General features: G+C 42.1%; 1 pseudogene; it reads left to right on the top strand.

Annotated features, from left to right (window-relative positions):
* Positions 1 to 20,322, top strand: part of LOC145389977 (uncharacterized) — a 28,168-nt pseudogene extending 7,846 nt beyond the window's left edge.
* The last annotated feature ends 295 nt before the right edge of the window (positions 20,323 to 20,617 follow it).

The following is a 20,617-nucleotide window of genomic DNA, read 5'->3' as shown; positions in this document are numbered from 1 at the left end:
AAGCCACTTATACTCACATTACTTTCATTCTCTATGTTTAACAGTTCCTTAAAGTTTTCTCTCCGTCTACTCACTTTTTCTCCCCTCTCCACCATCAATCTACCATTTTTATCTTCCACTCTCCTGCTAATGTCTCTATCATGATAATAATAATAATAATAATAATCCATCCATCAATCATCCAATCATGTAATAATAACAATAATAATAATCATCCATCCATCCATCCATCCATCATCTAATCCTGCGTTGCCCCACGAGGAGAGTAGGAGCCCTGGGCAAGGCAGGTTGGTCCTGACATTGATGATGAGTGTGACTGGTCGCACTCATCCCTGAGTGGCATTACATGAGCAATAAACCCCAACCATCCCTTGGATATAAATTTCCATCGGCTCAATCCGATTGGAGCGCCTTAATTACCAACTAAACCACAGGCGCCATAATCTGGTTATATAGTTACCACCAAGTGCAGCATTTGGCTTTCTGGTGTACAGGAAATCATTTGGCTTGTCACTCAATGTAGAGTCACCCGCAGACCAAAGGAAGAGGAAAGAAAGAAGGACAGAAGAGGAAGGATGGAAAGAAGGAAGGAGGAGAGGAAAGGGCTGGCACCTGCGAGCAGCATTACACTGAATGAGTGGATGGTGAGTGCCCCCACCTACCACAGAATAATAATAATAATAAAAATAATAATAATACACCCTTCAACTTCACACACACCCTAAGTACACCCTTTCTGATATAGAGACAACATGAAAGAGGTTATAATATTCATGCATTATACATACTCTTCTATATATTCTGTAAATGTTAGTGGACATGGTACATGTATGATGTTAAGCAAGTTACAGACTGAGTTTGATGTAGTGTCAACTGGATGGAGAAAAGAAAAATGCAGTTTTATAAATTTATGCCTACAGAGGAATGTTATTGTGGTCAACAAAATGTCTACTTTATCAACAGCATGCCATCATTATATGAATGGGATGCATTTTTGAAAGTGGGTGGGAATGCTCACCATCCACTCACTCAGTGTAGTGCTGCTGTTGGGTGTCTGCCCTTTCCTCTCTTCCATCCTTCTTTCCTTCCATCCTCTTCTGTCTTCCATTCCTTCATTCTTTCCTTGTCTTTCTGCCCATGGGTAACTTTACACTCCTTCTTCTGTCTTTCTTTCCTTCATTCTTTCCTCTTCCTTCTGCCTGTGGGTGACTCTACACTGAGTGACAAGCCAGATGGTTTCCTGTACACCAGGAAATCATTTACTACACTGGGTGGTAACCATATAACCAAATTTTGGCTCCTGGTGGTTTTGTGGGTAATTATTGCACTCCAATCAGATTGAGCCGGTGAAGGTTTATATCCTAGGGGTGATTGGGGTTGAGCGGTGAAGGTTTATATCCAGGGGGTGGTTGGGGTTGATTGCTCATGTAGTGCCATTCAGGGATGAGTGAAGCTGGTCACTCATCTTAAATATCAGGACCAACTGCCTAGCCCCGGGCTCCTACATTCCTCAAGGGGCAATGTAGGATTGGATGATGGATGGGTGGATGGATTGTATAATAAATGATTTTTTAATGAATTTAGTGTTCTAGCAATCATATAAGTAAGGAAATAAACATACAGGTATAATGAGAAAAATGGGCAATGTAGCAGTGAAAAACACCAATGAAAAAAATGTGCTAAATGTTACAGTCATAAAAGCATGTGATCATATAAGTCAGTTGTAAAAAACAGTCTATAATTCTAACTACCAATCTGTCTAATCTACTTATTCATCCAGTAAACTAAAGCATCAGTCTATCTGTCAATTTCCCTTCCTGTCAACCCCCAGTGGACTTCCCAAGCTCCCCGACAACCCTCCGATACCTGGTGGAGCCTGGCAGTGAGGAGTGTGGGGGAGTGCGACTTGCAGAGAGGGAAGAAACCTCACAGCCACCTGTCACCCCTACAGAGGACGATTATTCTCTCTACACCGCTGTTGTCTCCCCCAACCGGCCAGGTCACCCTTAGGAAAGGTAAAGGATCATCATTATTCTCATCATCAACTTAGGATATGTAAAGAATCTTCATCAACATCATCACTCTCATTGTCATCATCATCACTATAAACTTAGGAAGCATCAAGGATCCACCACCACCATCATCATCATCAACTTATAATACATAAAGGACCATCATCATCATCATCATCATCATCATCATCATCATCATCATCATCAACTTATAATACATAAAGGACCATCATCATCATCATCATCATCACTGCCAACATTATTCATCTGAAAAGGAAGAACATGGTATTTAAGGTAGAAAATCAGACAAAAAAGGAAAACAGGGATATCATAGGTAAGCAGTATATGAAGAATGATGAAAAAATGGTAATGGTAGACAGTGAAGATATTAAAGATCCCTGGAGAGAGCATTATAACTGTTTGCTGAATGAGGAGTCTGACTGGAACAGGGAAAGTTTAGAGTCAGCAGATCCAAAGTTTGGCCCTTGAACTTTGATTGATGCTGATACTGGGAGCAGAGCGATAGGCAATATGCAGTTGGGGAAGGTGGTGGGTGTTTCTGGATTTACTGCTGAAAAGCTGAAGGCCTCAGGAGATATATATGAGTGGGTTTAGTTGCTGATTTGAAAAACTCAATTATATATCAGTGTGTTGTTCCAGATGACTGGCTGAAGAGTGTGACTGTAAATGTGTACAGTAAACTTTCAATTATCCCGCATAATTCAGCCAAGCCCTATGCCAAATAAAGTGAAACACCAGATACTGCATAGTACCCTCCATCGGCTCGACATTCAGCGTCGAGCAGGATACTGTGTTACTATCCCTGTCGACCCTCTATCCTAAAAACTTTCCCATGAATGATATTGCTTTAACAGAGCTGAGCCAGCAGCGCCAGATACTGCCTTCAGCTGTATATTGTGATGGCAGATAACTGAAAGTCAGTATCATCCGGACCTCTTTTCCCACCCTAGGGCAGGGTGAGGAGCAGCAATGTCTAGACAGCCCAAATTTGCCCAGTACAATGGTCCATGCTTCCATTCACTCATCATTCAAGCCTCCAGAATCCTGAATCTATCTGATACGTTAAAAACATTCACCACACTCTGTAGTTTCACATAAACGTATCCAATAATCAATCCTCTGGATGCTGTCATCACGTTAAAAAGGGGTGCCAAATCCCTCACAACATTCATCAACATTCAGCTTCAATCTCCTGTCAGTTACCTAGCCTCACTGACTTCCATACCTTTCTTCCTCACACACTCATCCACCATATCCCTCCACCTTCTCCTTGGCCTACCTCACCTCCTCCCTTCTTCAAATTTGCTCAGATATACCTTTTGCACCACTCTATTGTTATCCATTCTCTCCATATGACCATACCATCTCAGTGCACTCTCTCTGACTCTGGTGTCCACAGACTTCCTCACTCCACATTGTTCACGAATCATTATTTTGTATCCTATCCACTCTCTGTACTCCACATAGAATCCTCAGCAGTCCCATCTCTACTGCTCTCACTCTTGACTTTTCATTTTCATGCCACACCATACTCTCACATCCATATGTTAAAGTTGGCACGAACACTTCTTCATGTTAGCCTCGCACAGCTGCAACACTCAAGCGTCTGTTTGTTATCAAGGTCTTAATAGCACCAGCTTCTTTACTTCCTGGTGTCACTTGACTTTCCACTTTTTTTGCACATTTTCCTCTCTTTTCTATCACTGTACCCAGGTGCTTGAACTCTCTCACCAATTGCAGTCTTTCTCCATTCACTGTAACATCACACTGGGAGTCACCTTCTTTCTCAATAACCATCACTTTACTCTTTTCTACATTTACTTTCAAGGCACGACAGTTACAGACATCTGCAAAACTCTGCACTAGTCTAATAAGTTCTTGTCCAGTATTTGCAAGTAGTACTCCATCATCAGCATACAACAAATTTGAGATATTCCATCCATCATCATTCAATACCAATGCCATCCCTCTCTCCATTACTCATGTTTTTACTTCTCTCATCACCCCATCCATATATATACTGAACAACCATGGGGACATCACACAACCTTGTCACACACCCACACCGATCATGAACCATTCACTTAGATGCCCATTTACCCTTACACATGCTTCATTGCTATCATAAAAACTCCTGATGGCACCTAGCAATTTTCCAACTACATCGTACATGTGCAAAATCTTCCACAATCGTTCTCTATCTACTTTGCTGTATGCTTTTTCCAGATCCTTGAATGCCATAAACACATTAAAGTCCTTCTCACAAGCCTTCTCCACTATTTGTCTCACTGCAAATATTTGATCCACACATTCTCTGGCACTCCTAAAGCCACCCTGTTCACCACTCACTAGGACTTCTGATATCTTTCTTACTTTCTCTATAATAATTCTTCCAAATACCTTCCCTACCACACTTAATAAACTTATTCCACAATAATCCTTGTACCTACTTTGCTCAACTACCGAGGTACAATCACAGCCTTTTTCCAATCTGCTGGCACAGTTTCACTCATCCATGCCTTCTTACATATCACCAAAAAGCACTTCATTCTGCTCTCTCCACTACACTTAATTATCTCTGCATACACCTCAGCTACTTTCCCATGTTTCAGCCACTTCACAGCATTCTTCACCTGTGCAAGTGTCACGTTTCCTATCACTGCATTCCTCTGTGCATCCTCAAACCCAATCATGTTTACAGTGGCTCTGCTCTCTCTATACATATTCACCAAGCTTTCAAAATATTCTCTCCATCTTGTCCCTACTTCATCCCCATGGGCTAAAAATCTACCACTTACATCCTTCACTCTTTCACATATCTTTCCACTGTCACTTCTACATTTCTGCACCTCTTTCCAGTATAACTTTCTATTTTCAGAGGAATTTGCATTCATTTTTCTTCCTTGATCATCATTTATCTCCTTTTCCTCTTCACTAGTCTCTTTACGTGCTTCTTGCACTCAATATATTCAGTTCTTATTTCAATTGAATCCCTGTCCTTTAACCACTCCAGCCACTTCGTTCTCTTTTCCTTCACCGCTCTCTTAATCTCTTCACGTCACCATGCCGTACCTTTCTTCTTTGTTGTTACTCTTGCCACACCACACACCACTTCAGCATTCCTAACTAAGCAATCGCTATATGCATTCTACAGGATGTCCAGATCCATTTCAGACTTTCTCCCTGACTGCTTCTCTCTCTCCTGGTCCACCTCACTCCTTTCAGCTTGATCTTGCATACCACAATCATATGATCTGACAGACCACATCGTCCTCTTACTGCCTTCGTATCAGCAACCATTCCCAGCATCGACCTCCACAAGCACATAATCAATCAGGCTTCATTCAACTTGATCCCCATTCCCTCTATGCCATGTATATTTATGTGCATCTCTGTGTTTGAAATACGAGTTACAAATGCAGGACCTCCTTTCCTGACATATATCCTTCAGTTGCTTCCCGTTATCAATTTCTCCTGGTACTCCATTACAACCCATTATGTCATCCTCAGGACCAGTGCCTACTCTTTCATTCATATTGCCCATTACAATCACTTTCTAGCTCCTAGGCATTTCTCCCACTGCTTCATCCAGCTCATTCCAAAACCTGTCTTTCTCTCTCTCACTCCTGTCATCACACTGTGCATATGCTAGAATCAGCGGCAGCCACTTTCACCTTCTCAAACTTGAACATGACATACATACATCTCAAGGTGACACATTTGTAATCTCTCATTCCATTCTGCCACACTTCATTCATCAACAAAGCAACTCCTTCCTTGCATCTTCCTCGCCCATTCATGCCCGACCTCACACACTTTACACCCTCCCACTCCTCCACTGCACACCCTTTCATCTTTGTTTCACACAGTGTCATCATGGCATATCTCGCACTCTTGAACACATTCACCACTTCCGCCCTCTTGCTGTCCTGATTCACACCTCTCACATTCCACATGGCCATGAAACCTGTCCATTTGGTTGGGGTCCTTGGCTGGTATTGGGTCCTCTGAGGCTCTCCAAAACATTTGCCATGATTAAGTGATTTTTGATAGGGGAATCTGGGGTATACTTAACCTTGCCAAAAACCCCAGTTATATGGTTACCACCCAGTGTAGTAAATGGTTTCCAGGGTACAGGAAACCTTTAGGCTTGTCACTCAGTGTAGAGACCATAGGGCATCCCTACACTGAGTGACAGGATGATTGTCCCCCCCATCTACCACAAAAGTTAACTGTATATATCAACAGTATATTAGAAACAGAGATACAATGGTACATTATATCAGACACACAGATAAAATCTAGGGGGGGCCTACTTAACCAAAGAGAATACAGGGCTATGTGTATTTATGAATCCAATCCCAAGGTGGGATTCTCAAACACATTTGCAATCGATTCCCTGTTATAAACTTATATGTATTTTACAGGAAGAACCAGAGATATGAGAGATTCTGTACTGCCCTTTTCTTGTTCTTCCCTCAAAAAATATATAAATTAACCTACGATAATGTCTCTCATAACCAAGATTTCTTTTTCTGGGAAGAACAAGAGACATGGGAAGACACTGTACTGTCCTTTCTTTGTCCTTCCTGGGAATACATATCACAGTTATAACAGGGCCTTGATCATAAATACAGTTATGTTCAAGAATCTCACTCCCAGTTTCTTATTTTTGAGCATCTCTTCTACAGAGCGTCCGTCAAGCTTGGAGGTGACCCGGAAGAAACGTTTGACAGTGACAGAGGAGCTTCTGACAGTGGCGGTGGAGGACGACCAACACTCCCTCTCCTCCCTCAGCCAACACACCAATGACGACGACGACGATGACGCACAGATGCTCTCACATGATGAGTTCACTGATATGCTTACGCCAGATGACATAGACACACCGGATGAACTAGAGGAATCCATCATGGAGCGTGAGTTTTTTTTTCTCTTTTTCTTTATGTGTTAACTCTGGGCAAAGGATTAACAGCCATTTCATCGTGTCTGACCATGGGCACAGGCTTACCTTAACCCATTCTGTTACATCAAGCAGTCCTCCTACATTTTGCATACCTCCATAATTATGTCATCACCTGGTCTGAATATATCAAAGGGTTATATGAAATAATGACAATCACGCACAGGTGCTTTCACAAGACAAGTTCATTGATGATGCAGACACACTAGATGTACAGCAGGAATCCATTATGGAATGTAAGTATTGCTAAGAGCTGTTTGGTTATAACAAAAGGTTACATGAAAAGAACCTATGTGACAGTGATGAAGATGATACACAGATGCTTTCATGTGGCGCGTTCACCAATGTGCTCACCCGTGTTGACACAGATACACTGGATGAACTGTGAAATCCAGGGGCATCTGCAGGATTTTTTGTAAGTGGGGGCAAAATAAAAGAAATTATACATATATGTGCCGACTGAACATATAATTCACTATAAAATATAGTATCAAGATGTACTTAAATTGCAGGCGAAAAGTCTTCATATGCTGATGTGCTATAACTCAAAGGAATGGAAATATACGTGACGTCCGGAAAAGTTCCAGACACACTTTGGAATTCTGAGGTGGGGCAACTGCCCCCCCTTGCCCCCCTCTCCAGACACCCATGGTGAAATCCATCATGGAGTGTGAGTATTGCTGACTGACAATTGGTCTGGCTGTATCAAAAGGTTGCATGGTTCTGGATAGGGATGACTTCACAAGGTGACACCAGTGTAATGGGGTGATACTACTGCCCAGTTGTACAAGCCCTCCCAGTCTTCCTATCCCCTGAAAGGAGGATGATTGAATGCAAGGGCAACTTCAACCTGCAATTTACTGGGTTCTTGTCCTTTTTTTTTTTTTTTTTCTAAAAAGACAAACAGAGGAAGGAAAAACAAAACAAAACAAAAAATATCATACACCAAATTACAGGTATCCTCCATTCATAAAAACTCTGCAACAGTTTGACTTAAACTGCTGAAGGCTGAAGTTTTGGGGAAAAATCTGGGGAATCAAGTTCCAGAGAGAAGTAGTTTGGAGAATAAAGGAATTCTGATATGCAGAAGTTCTACAATATGGCAGTGTGACAGTCAAGTCATGGTGCTACCAGATGCCCATGTAGCACAGGGGAATGTATGGAGAGGTGGCACAATGGATGCAACTTTGTCTGAGAATTTGCCATAAAAGTATCTGTAAAATAATTCAAGGGAGGCAATACTTTGTCTGACTTGTAAGAGAGGTAGTTAATTTATAATTGCAGAATTATTAATTATTCTTATAGCTTTGCTCTGAATTTTGTCCAGTTGTTTTAGTGGAACATCTCCACATCCACTCCACATGGGAAAGCATTATTTTTGCTGAGACTGCACATGACTTGCAAATTACAGCTAACTGCTCATTAGGGTAGACATTATGGATTTTGTATGAAAATCCAAGTTTCTTTGAAGTAGTTTTATAGCATGTGACCTTGCATGAATTTCATGAATCTATAGTTATTAGGCAGGAATGCGTCCCCTTGGTTATTCACCTAAAATAAATGCACTACAGTGATAAGTTCCATAATATCACAGTTTTTTCCATGCAGCCAGTAGGATATATAAGGTACATGCACAAGCAAAATGATGCCATGTTTCCTCTCGTGGAATCGTCATACTATACAGGGTTGATCATGGTATTACTTATGTTTTATATGAACTGGCAACTAAATTAAGTGCCAAAACTAGCTAATTACTTTCCTACAGTTGCTGATAACTGCTGAAAAAAGATATCAGAGATGTTCGGTAAGCTTTGTAACAATATAAATGTCTCATCCTGGACTCTAACAATTTGTCAAAGTTTCATGCCTGAGAATGATGATTATGTGCCTTGTTACAGAGCTTGTAATCACATACCACTCTCATGGTAGTATCTCCCGAGTTGATGGTAGCCATCCATCTACTACCGAAACAGGGAAATTGGCAAGTGAGCTTTACAGGTGACAAAAGAACTTTAACACTCAATCTTTCTGTAACTTACAGTGGCTTTATTTGGAAAAAAAAAAAAAAAAAAAAAAACTGCTGTTGTTGTGCCATCATGCTCATCTGAAACATGAACCCAGTGGACTGCAGGTGTACATTGTCCTTCCCCTGCAGTCCATCAACCTCTTTTCAGGGGATAGGATGAGAGTTCAGGGGCATTAGCATTATCAGGCAGTGGAGTTGCCTGGTTATATCAGTGACACAACATGAAGACATCCCTTCTCAAAAAAAAAAAAAAAAAAAAAAAAAAAAAAAAAATAGATAACAAGACCCTTCTATCTTGATTCAGGTCTGGGTCCTCAGCCAAGGATAGAGCCACTACCTGAGTACACAGCAGTGCAGGAAACCAGTGAGGAACGGTCATGGCGATCAGTTGTCATATCTGGAATTGAACGGAGGATTGACATGAAGGTCAGTACATCATCATTTATCCATCATCCAATCTTTTATTGCCCCACCAGGAACATAGGGACCCTGGGTTGGTCTACTTAATTCCTGATTTTTGAAGTGAGAATGACCAATCTATTGTCCCAGAATAGTATTGTGTGAGCAGTAAACCCCATCCACCCATAGTACGTACTGTACACCTTTATGAGCAACATCTGCTTGGATACTTTCAGTCAGTATATCTGTATAACCAAATGGTTTTTGGTGGTTTAGTGGGTTAAGGCACTGTGACCAGATGGAGCCTCTATGGGTTTCATCTGAGGAGGAAGTTGGGGGCTCTTTGCTTGCACAATGCCACTCACGGGAAAGTGGGGCTGGTCACCATTGCCTATAAATATTAGGAATGGGTAGCCTATGCCTGGGCCTCAGGACTCCTTTTTATATGGGCAAAATGGGATTGCATGATGGTACATTTATTGCAAGAAATGTTAAATAACCCGAACAGAGAAAGTCTCAAAGTAGGGCTAAAGATGAACTGGACTAAAACTACTGTAATGTGTAATCTTCACACACCAAAGAACATCATCAGTATACCAGAAGAAATTCTTGAAGTAGTCAAGGAGTACAGTTACTTGGGGCAAATACTAAAATTAATGATAGACCATGATAACAAAATAAAAAGTCGCATTACAATTGGAGGGAAAGCTTTTGGTAAACAGAAAGACATTATGAAAAGTAGCTTGGCAATATGTATGAAACAAAAAGTGTATAACAAATGAATTATTCCAGCTATGATGTGTGGTTGTGATACCTGGAAACTAATAAAATCAATGGAAAATATACTAATCCGTTCTCAGAAAGCAATGGAAAAGTCAGTGTTGGGAGAGAAAGCAGACAAAAGTTAATACATTATAGAAGTTATAAAAGAACAGAAATGGAGGTGAGCTGGCCATGTAGCTAGAATAAGGGATAACCGATGGAGCAAGAGGCTGACTGACTGGACATCAACAGATTGTAAGCATAGCAGATAAAGGCCAGACAGGAGGAGGAGATATGGGAACAAGATATTTTCAGGGAAAATGTGACGGAGATTGCCTCAGTCAAGGAATTCGTGGAGAAGGTAAGGGAAGGCCTTTGTTCAGCGGTAGACTTATAATGGCTGCTGCTGCTGATGATGATGATGACATACAAATAGAGTATATATATATATATATTGTGTATATACAGCAAACTCTCTTGTATGTGCTGCCACATCTTCTAGAATGCATCATTATCTGTCACAGCAAATGGAGGCAAATTTTAAAAAACTTACAGGATGCTCAAAATTAGAAATCCATGCCATCCGATGGGAGTCCTGCCCCTCAGACACTGCCGTAAGTCTCATCACCAAAACACTGCTTTTGATGTTGCGAAATTTGGGAATTTTCTAATTTGTTAACTGTATGTCGCTTTAGCTTTCCTACGTTCAGCATTAATTATATAAATTTTCCTCGTCTTCAATACGTTTTATACTCTTATTTTCTAGAGTATCTCGTCCCAAAATGGATGATTTGTTGGTTCTCCCCCCCTCTCCCAAGGCCATCACTCTCTCTGTAAGGATTGTGACTGCAAGGTGGAGTCAGAATCCCAGGAGCATGAATGGTGAGTGAATGAGAGTGCAGCCTAGTTAACTAGGCAGAAATTAGATAGTTCTCCCTCTAGTTTATTAGTGTTTTTTATTGCTCTCTTAACCCTACCTCACCCCACCCTTGTATGGGAAAAGAGGTTGGGATGATGATGATGATGATGATGCTGGTGATGATAATGTTGCAGGTGATTGAGCCGTACAAGAAAGTGTTGAGCCACGGGGGTTACTATCCAGGGGCTAATGAGGCCATCATCGTCTTTTCTGACTGCTTCCTCCCTGACAGGTCACGCAAAGACTATGATTATGTCATGGACAACGTTTCGTTTTCGTTTTCGTTTTTAAAGGCTCCAACATGCTTGCATGTGTCGGCCTTGGTCACCTAATGGCGGCTCTCCATGCTGCACGATCCATTGCAGCCTCCCTGTTCAGTCCCTTAACCCTAAGGTCACACTTAATGACCTCGTCCCATGTCTTTCTCGGTCTACCCCTCATAACCCCACCCCCAATATTAACACTTCTCACCTTCCTCACCCAACTATCATCCCCCATCCTCTCCACATGTCCAAACCACCTCAATCTACCTCTCCTCATCACAACACCAATACACTCCAGTCCCATCCTACCTCTCAACTCTTCCATTGTAAACCCAGCCCCTCCAGGCCTTGGACGCAGGGACGCACTGCACATCCACCTAATCATTGTCATGTCTGTACGTCTGAGCCGGCGAATGTCTTCCTCCTTCACTGCCCAGGTCTCACTGCCATACAGCATTACACTCCTAACACACGCTGCATACAAAGACCCCTTAGCACGTAGGGAGAGCCCCTCAATGTCAGGAGAGGCAAGAGCTCCCTGAACTTCTTCCAACCACTTCTCACCCTAGCCACAGAGCTAGCTCCAGCCCCACCTTCAGCACACAACATGTCTCCTAAATAACAAAACTCTTCTACACACTCAAGAGATTCACCAGCAAGTTCAATTCTTTCACGTCTGACGATCTCCACCTGCTCACCCCGGCACGCCGTACACATAAAATCAGCATTATCTCGCAGTCTACCTCTGATACCACTACATCTCTTATGCACCCATTTATCACACACACCGCACAAGATGGAATTACTTCCCACGCCCTTGTGGCAAACTGCACATGGCCACTCTCCCTCGTCTTTGACAGTACCGCCACCAACCCTAGATATCATCACTTTTGTTTTATCTGCATTTACCCTTAAACCCTTTTGCCCCATACCATCTCTCCACTTCCTAAACCTTTCCTCCGCCTCCCTTTCACTCTCTGCAATCAACACCAAATCATCAGCATACAACAACTCCCACGGGAGTCCGTTTCTAAAGTCACGTGAAAGGGCTTCAAGTACCATGATAAACAACATGGGACTCAAGACTGACCCCTGATGCACACCAACATTCACGGAAAACTCATCACTCAAATCTCCATTCACTCTCACCTGGGTGTGAGCACCCACATACATGGCCATAACCACCCTAACCAGCCACTCCTCCAAGCCAAGCTTTCTCATTGCCCACTTCACCACCTCTCTAGGGACTCTGTCAAAGGCCTTTTCCAAATCAACAAAAACAAAATAAAGATCCCTTCTCCTACCAATATATTTTTCCTGAAGCTGTCGAACAATGAATATGGCATCAGTGGTCCCCCTACCTGGCATAAACCCAAACTGCATCTCATCAATATTCACTCTTTCTCTAATCATACGTTCTAAAACTCTCTCCATTACCTTCATTATCTGATCTAAAAGCTTTATACCTCTATAATTCCCTCTTTCCAGGGCATCACCCTTCCCTTTATACACATTTACAATTACACTCTTCAGCCAATCATCTGAGACAACACACTCATAAATAATCCTATTGATCAGGTCAGTGACTAAACTCACCCCTATATCGCCTGAGGCCTTCAACATTTCGGCAGTCAACCCAGACGCACCTGCTGCCTTCCCCACCCTCATCCTGCCTATTGCCTCACTCACAGTAGCAGTATCAATCAAAGGCCAAGGGCCAGACACTGGATCTGCTGGCTCCAAACCTTCCCTGTCCCAGTCAAACTCCTCATTCAACAACCGGTTATAATGCTCTCTCCATGCATCTTTAATATCCTCACTGTTCACCACTACCCTTCCTTCATCATTCTTCACACACTGCTCACCTATGATATCCCGATTATCCCTCTTCACCTGACCTGCCACCCTAAATATATTTTTCCTTTCCCCATGATTTAGGTTATCAAGTAATTGTCTCTGTGACTCAGACTTTGCCCTGTATACCTCTCTCCTAGCCCTACGCTTGGCAGCCAAATATTCCTCTTTGCTACCACCCTTCTTCCATTCCCGGAAAAGCCTTCTTTTCTCCTTAATTGCAGCTTCTACACCCTCATCCCACCACCAAGTTACTTTATGTCTTGGTGGTCCTCTTGTCCAGCCGCATGTTACATCAGTAACTCTCAAGAAATTGTTCTTGAGGGCTCTGTACTGTTCATGTAAGTTTTCTTCCAGCTTGAATGAAATTACTGTATTTTAAAATAATGTAGGCCTAATGCTGGAACAGTGATTTATATGGAAATATAAATAAAGTATCAGCTACTTTTATATGACTGGTACTGCTAACTTACACAATGGAAATACAAGTACAGTATATGAAACTTGTATAAAGTTTTAATAAAATATATAAGTGAAACTTATCAAGGGTGATCCATGTATTATGCAACCAAAGTTCATGTGTTGCTGGGACAGCTCAGTCAGCAATACTATATCCTTTTAACTCTAACTTGGCCTAAAACTACCATGTCAACATCATTAATGATGAGTTGTAACAATAAATTAACACTAGAATATGATGTCACCTATAAAGATATGCTATGAAAAGGATGTTCAGGTGTAGTATTGTCTTTTTCTCCCACTAGCAACATGAAATAAGTCACTAAAGGACAAAAATCTGAGTCATGTTATAGTAAAAATAGTATAGTGCATACCCTGCATCATTTTCTACTTCCCATAGCCTTTTTCATGCCTTTTACTGTTTATTCTATTATGTTCACTGACTGTACAGTTAATTAATAATTTCATGAGGCCGCCAAAATGACTTTGTTCCTCACATTAGTAGACAGTCCTTCCTGCAACAGACAAGACTGGAGAGCACAATAGATGGACCACCTAATACATTAATGGCACAAAGGTATATGAAACTTATATATTACTTGTACAGGTATGTGCTGACAACACTAGACCAGGTAATTGCAGAGGACTACATACTAATCTATCTACACGGGGCCACAACACGAGGCAACATGCCTTCCTTTGCATGGCTTAAGGTAATTATTATGCAATGTATCATGTGATGGAAAGTATTATGAGGAATACCTTGAGAAGGTCTGGCCATTTGGAGGGAATGGAGAAGAGACACTGACTAGCAGAGTGTAGGTGAGGTGGAAGGGGATGGGGGAGGCTGAGGATGAGATGGAAGGAAGGACTGGAGAGGTATATATATCATATATATATATATATATATATATATATATATATATATATTTATATATATTATATATATATATATATATATGTATATATATATATATATATATGTATATATATATATATATATATATATATATATATATATATATATATATATATATATATATATATATATATATGTATATGTATATATGTATATATATATATATATATATGTATATGTATATATGTATATATATATATATATATATATATATGTATATATATATATATATATATATATATATATATATATATATATATATATATATATATATATATATATATATATATATATATATATATATATATGTATATATATATATATATATATATGTATATATATATATGTGTATATATATATATATATATATATATATATATATATATATATATATATATATATATATATATATATATATATATATTCAAGTACTTGGGTAGTGTCATGAGTAAGGATGGAACTTTGGGGGATGAAGTGCGTGAAAGGGTACAGCAGGGAAGGAAGGTTGTTGGTTCACTGAAAGCAATGATAAGTAGGGAGGTGAGTATGGAAGTTAAGAAGTCACTGCATGATGGTATTATGATCCCTACCCTGATGTATGGAAGCGAGGTGTGGACCTTACAAGAGGGGAACAAGTCAAGAGTGGGAGCAGTGGAAATGAGTTACTTGAGAGGAGCATGTGGAGTGACATGGTGGGACAGGTTGACGAATGAAGAAGTGAAGGAATTTTGTGGGGTGGATGTGGATGTGGTTGAGAAGATTAGGAGAAATACACTGAGGTGGTTTGGACATGTGGAGAGAATGGAGAATGAAAGACTGACTAAGAGGGTGTATGTAGGTGAAGTGGAGGGAGGGAGAGGGAGGGGTAGACCGAGGATGAGGTGGAGGGACGGAGTTGAGAGGTATATGGGGGGGGGTGAGTTGGGGGGAGGGTAGTCAAATGGTGGGTGACAGAGCGACTTGGAGGCGTTTTGTCTGCGGCCACTCTTTGCGGGATTAGGGCGTCGGGCTATAGATAGATAGATCTATCGGTGGATAAATCAATAATTACATGGTGTCACGGTAGGGTCAGGCTCCATATTACCTCACCCTTACCAGCTTACTTCGGCATTTGTAAGGTTAATATTCATAATACATTCACTGTTATGTCCATCCATCTCTCTCATTCTCCTCATCTCACCCTGTTTACTCCCCTCTCATCATCATCATCATCATCATCATCATCATATTTCCCAGTTCTGTATTATATAACCATCTTTTTTTTTTTTTTTTTTTTTTTTACATACTACATAAATGTAAGATGTGTTGTACTTCATGAATATAGGATATGGCTGTATGATAGGCCAGCCAGTTGCAAGTAATGGTGTGTGTGTGTGTGTGTGTGTGTGTGTGTGTGTGTGTGTGTGTGTAATTCACCGGGTCGGTCAGGATCACTTGATGGTCGTGATCGTCAGCTTTTACCTTCCCGGAAGGGAGCTGAGAGCTCGTATAGTCCGATCTAAGGGCAAGGCTGTGACCACACACGCACACACCAGTCCCCTTGCTCAAGGGGGACAGTAACCACCCACTTCGTCAGTGAAACTTTTCGCAACGTGTGTGTGTGTGTGTGTGTGTGTGTGTGTGTGTGTGTGTGTGTGTAAACTTAACCCATTAGCTGTGGTGGCTTCTCTTCAGTTAACATAAAATCGCTTACTGTATGCTGAAGTATATATACATATATATATATTTTCCGGTCACAGCGTTCATCTAGAACGTCATATACTGTTCAGTTCTGCCGAGTTGCTCTTAGCTGAACGTATCGATGTAACGTTAGCCAAAACAAAATACCGTCTTTGTAACTAATTCGCATCTTACAGTTTCGATATCTAATCTCATTGTTCGTACATCACGATACTTTAGGCAGACAAGAAAATAATCTACCGAAATAGAAAACGCTAGTTACATGGGTAACTGATATATTTTTCGTTCCTGGACTAGGCACATTTTACCCCTCTCCTATTCTGTCCTACTTTAGCCTAAACCAACCCATCCTAACCTACTTTTCTCTGCCCTACACTACCCTACCCCAGCCTACCCTGCCCTAGCGTTCCCTACCCTATCCTACCGCTGAGGTCTCCTGTAGGGATACTCGTTCTTCGGTTTTTGCCAGGCTTAGGGAGGTGGAGGAGATTAAGGTGTTGGACATCCGTTCTGGGGGCGGAGAGACTTACAACATCCCTTTGTCTTGTTGTAAACTTTTGGTCTACCCTTTCCCTGTCATGACACTTCTCCAGAGTCGATAATATTCCCCATGCAGTGCTGAGGTACCTGGATGATGAAGCAGTGTCCCTCCTCCTGAGTCTTATAAATAGAATATGGAGAGATACGTCCACTCCTGCTTCTTGGCGGGGGGCTGTTGTCCTACCGATTCACAAGCCAGGTATTGCAGGTCACCATCTTGGTTTGCGTGGTAGGTTGCCTTTACTGATTATTGAAATTTTTCCGTATTGGTGCCACCTTGTTTCCCTCATATCCTCAAGAGGAGGGAGTGCCTCAAACTAGTGTCCTTAGTGTCACCGTCTTTGCTAAAGTTCAGGAAGATTTTGTTGGCTCTGTTCCGGAGGGAGTGTCTGCCTCGCCGTATCCTCGCTATCCACATCCGTTTGGGTACAGGGTGAAGGCTGCCATGGGGGATGTGGATGTTCCAACCTTTCTTGTTTGTCCTGTGCGTGTACCAAGGATGGCTCCCTGGCTCCTCTCAGGGGTGCAACCGTGTGTTTACTTTCCTGAGAGAGGGGCCTTTCTTTCCTCACAGGCGGCTCTTTGCTATTTTTTAGAACATGCTTCCTCTCACAGTGTCTCGATTCTCGTATGTACTGATGGATTGAAATCCCGTGAGGGGACAGGCTTGGGTGTTATATTTCCCGATTTCATTCGTGGTAGGAGTCTTCCCCTCATCGTATCTACTTTTATCGCAGAACTTACTGCTATTTTACTCGCAGTCAAATTGATATTTAGCTTCCCTCCTGTTTGTTATACAGTTTTTAGCGACTCTGCCGATCTCCATTTTGTGTTTTCCCGTCCAATCCTCTTTTGTTGTCTACAGTGTTTTAGAATGGCTGTGCTTGCTAGGGACTGCTTTGTGGTTTTGTACCATTGTGGGCAATGAGCATGCTGACGCTCTGGCAAAGGCTGCTGCCTCTCGCCCATCCTCACCTCTCCCCTGCCTCGCTCAGTGATATTCATCTAACCACTCACTGTTTGCTCCCACTGGCAGAGTAGGTGGGATGCGGTGGGGGCCAACAAAATGTGTGATATTTGTGGGTAAACGGGCCCCTTCATTTGCCGAGGTCTGAATGCAGGTGGGAGACGGCTTTATGCTGGCTCCGACTGGGCCATTCCTGGTTCTCTCATTGATTTTTAATGGAGGACTCTCCCCCTACTTTCTGTGTGGAATGCTTCGTCCCCCTGACTCTTCGGCTTTTGCTGATGGTGTCCACTGTTGGGGAATTGCGCCATCGTTACCTCTCTGAGCACCGGGCAGGAGAGGGATTGTAGTCTTCTGTTGGTACTTGGAGAGGATGCTTGTTGTGGTGGAGGGGGAAACCTTTGCTTGGTGTAGGCAGCTGCACTACCGTGTAAAATTTAGTATACAGTGGTTTTAATGTTCTTAGTGTTTTAGTGTTTTAGTGTTTTTCTTGTTTTAATTATGAATTGTATAGTGTGTGTGTGTGTGTGTGTGTGTGTGTATTTCATCTTTTCGAGTGCTTTTATTCTCGTTGTCGTCCGGCGGCATATGACCCTGGTTGTTGTATCACCAGATTTTATTGTATATACTTATTCAGTTCAATTTACCCTACCCTACTCTTCTCAACCCTACACTAGCCTACCTCAGCCTACCCTACCCTACCCTGCCATTGCCGACCCAACTCTACCCTACTTTAACCTCCCCTCCCCTGTACAGCCCTTTCACCACTACATTACTTTTCCTGTTTTCTTCTCTCTACCTTCGAATGATTTTCTTCACCTCTACAGTAGAGAGAAATTTCGAACTGGAAGGGTTAAATACTGCCATCATCAACCCCATCTCTATCAGGGGATCTCCTAAGCTGAATAAAATCATGCGGTCAGCTAGGACAATGTAAATAAGTTGTTCTCGGCTTGAAAGATTAAATGATTCTGTCCCGTCATCCTAAGAAGGTTTTCTGAAGCTGTAGGATATCGTCAAAAGCTAGCAAAGAGTAAAAGTGACATCCGCAAACCGAGAGCTATGCGTCCAACGCTCCGCGGTTCAAGTCCCAGAGGTGGACAGATGTTTTGACGTGTAGACGTTACCAGGGCGTAGCTTGGTGGCCTACCCTTTAATATTCTGGACTAATGGTGGTCTAGCCTCGTGCCCCTGCGCTCCACCTCATAAAAAAAAAAAAAAAAAGGAAAGCCAAGGGTCATGAATGAACTAAAGGACTGAACTAAGCGGGGAAGAACAAAAATCGTAGAGAAGATCGCCCCAAATTTGATGAGACAGTGTAGTATAACTGAGTGAAATAGGCGTTGGATATGACGGAACTAAACGGCAGTTATACCCACCTCTCTTCTGTACCGTACACTACCCTGATTCAGCCTACCCTACCCTACCCAGCCTACACTACCCTACCCAGCCCACCACCACCCAGCCCTATCTTACCCTGCCATAACCTGTCCTACCCTCCCCAACGCAACCATAACCTACCCATGCTTACCCTCGCCTGCCGTAATCGACCCACCTCTATTCAACCCTGCCATAACCGACCCATCCCTACCCTACCTCGGCATAATCAGCCCAATCTAACCTCACCCTGCCAAAACCGACCCAGTCCTACCCCACCCTGCCAAAACCGGCCCAATCCTACGCCGCCCTGCCAAAACTAACCCAACCTTACCCCACCCGGCCATAACCGACCCAACGCTACCCCACCCTGCCACAACCGTCCCATCCCTACCTTACCTTAACCAAACCAGTCTTATCTAACTCATTGTCCACATTAACACTATTTTCCATATTCATCTTTCTTCCTCCAGACGATTTTCTTCAACTCTGGAGAGAAATTTCGTACTGGAGGGGTTAGATACAGTCACCATCAACCCCTTCACTACGAGGGGATCTCCTAAGCTGAATAAAATCGTCCGGTTACCTAGAACAAAGTGACTAAGTCATTCTCTGTCTGAAGGGGTTATTGTGTCTGTCCCATCATCCCGAGAGGGTTTCTTTAAGCTCCAGGAAATCGTCTAAAGGTATAAATTGTAAACATGACGTCAGCACTTGTTCTAGGCGCCACAGATCGAGTCGCAAAGGTGAACAAAGGTTTTTATATCATATAGACGTTTTATATTTTATATTTTGCAACTTTCAGAGGCATTTACTCAGCTTTAGGAGTCTTATGGATAGGCTCAATCAAACGTATCGAACCTCCCATGTTAGAAAAAATAGCTTACAGAAATGCGTCTCGTACAGAAGAGACGGAATGGACAGATCGAGTGACTAAGATATTGAATTATGTATATGGCTGGTTTCGTTGTTATTTCTATTATTATTATTATTATTATTACTATTATTATTATTATTATTATTATTATTTCAGGCAAATGTCCCAGGCTTCTAGACTGGCTGACTAGCGAATATTATTAAGTCTCCCGTGGCTCCGTGCTCCTTCCACTCAAGAGCCTGCACTTCACGCATTCCACGCACAAGATGGCGCCACCGCTGCATTCCTGCGAAGACGAGAGGTCAAGAGGACGACACTTGCTTTTTGTTTGTTTGTTTACTGTAATTGCTTAAAGTTGTGATCCCTCCAACTTGAATGCTCAGTTGTAACTATTGAAAACTAGAATACGATGCTAGTCACGAAGAAGGGCTATGAAAAGATACAGAGCTCGTAGTACTGGCTGGATGAATCACTCTTGCGTGATAATCAAAGACGGTGAATAAAACCCACACTTGTAGACGAAGAATATAATTACCAAACAGTTTCGGTGGACACTGCCACCATCTTCAGTGGTCAAGA

Source organism: Coenobita brevimanus, unplaced genomic scaffold (assembly GCF_032717465.1).
Source record: "Coenobita brevimanus isolate Jiangsu-jjx unplaced genomic scaffold, ASM3271746v2 jjx.HiC_scaffold_2676, whole genome shotgun sequence".
NCBI lineage: Eukaryota > Metazoa > Arthropoda > Malacostraca > Decapoda > Coenobitidae > Coenobita > Coenobita brevimanus.
Note: the sequence above shows the minus strand (reverse complement) of the source record. Positions and strands in the feature narration are given on the sequence as shown.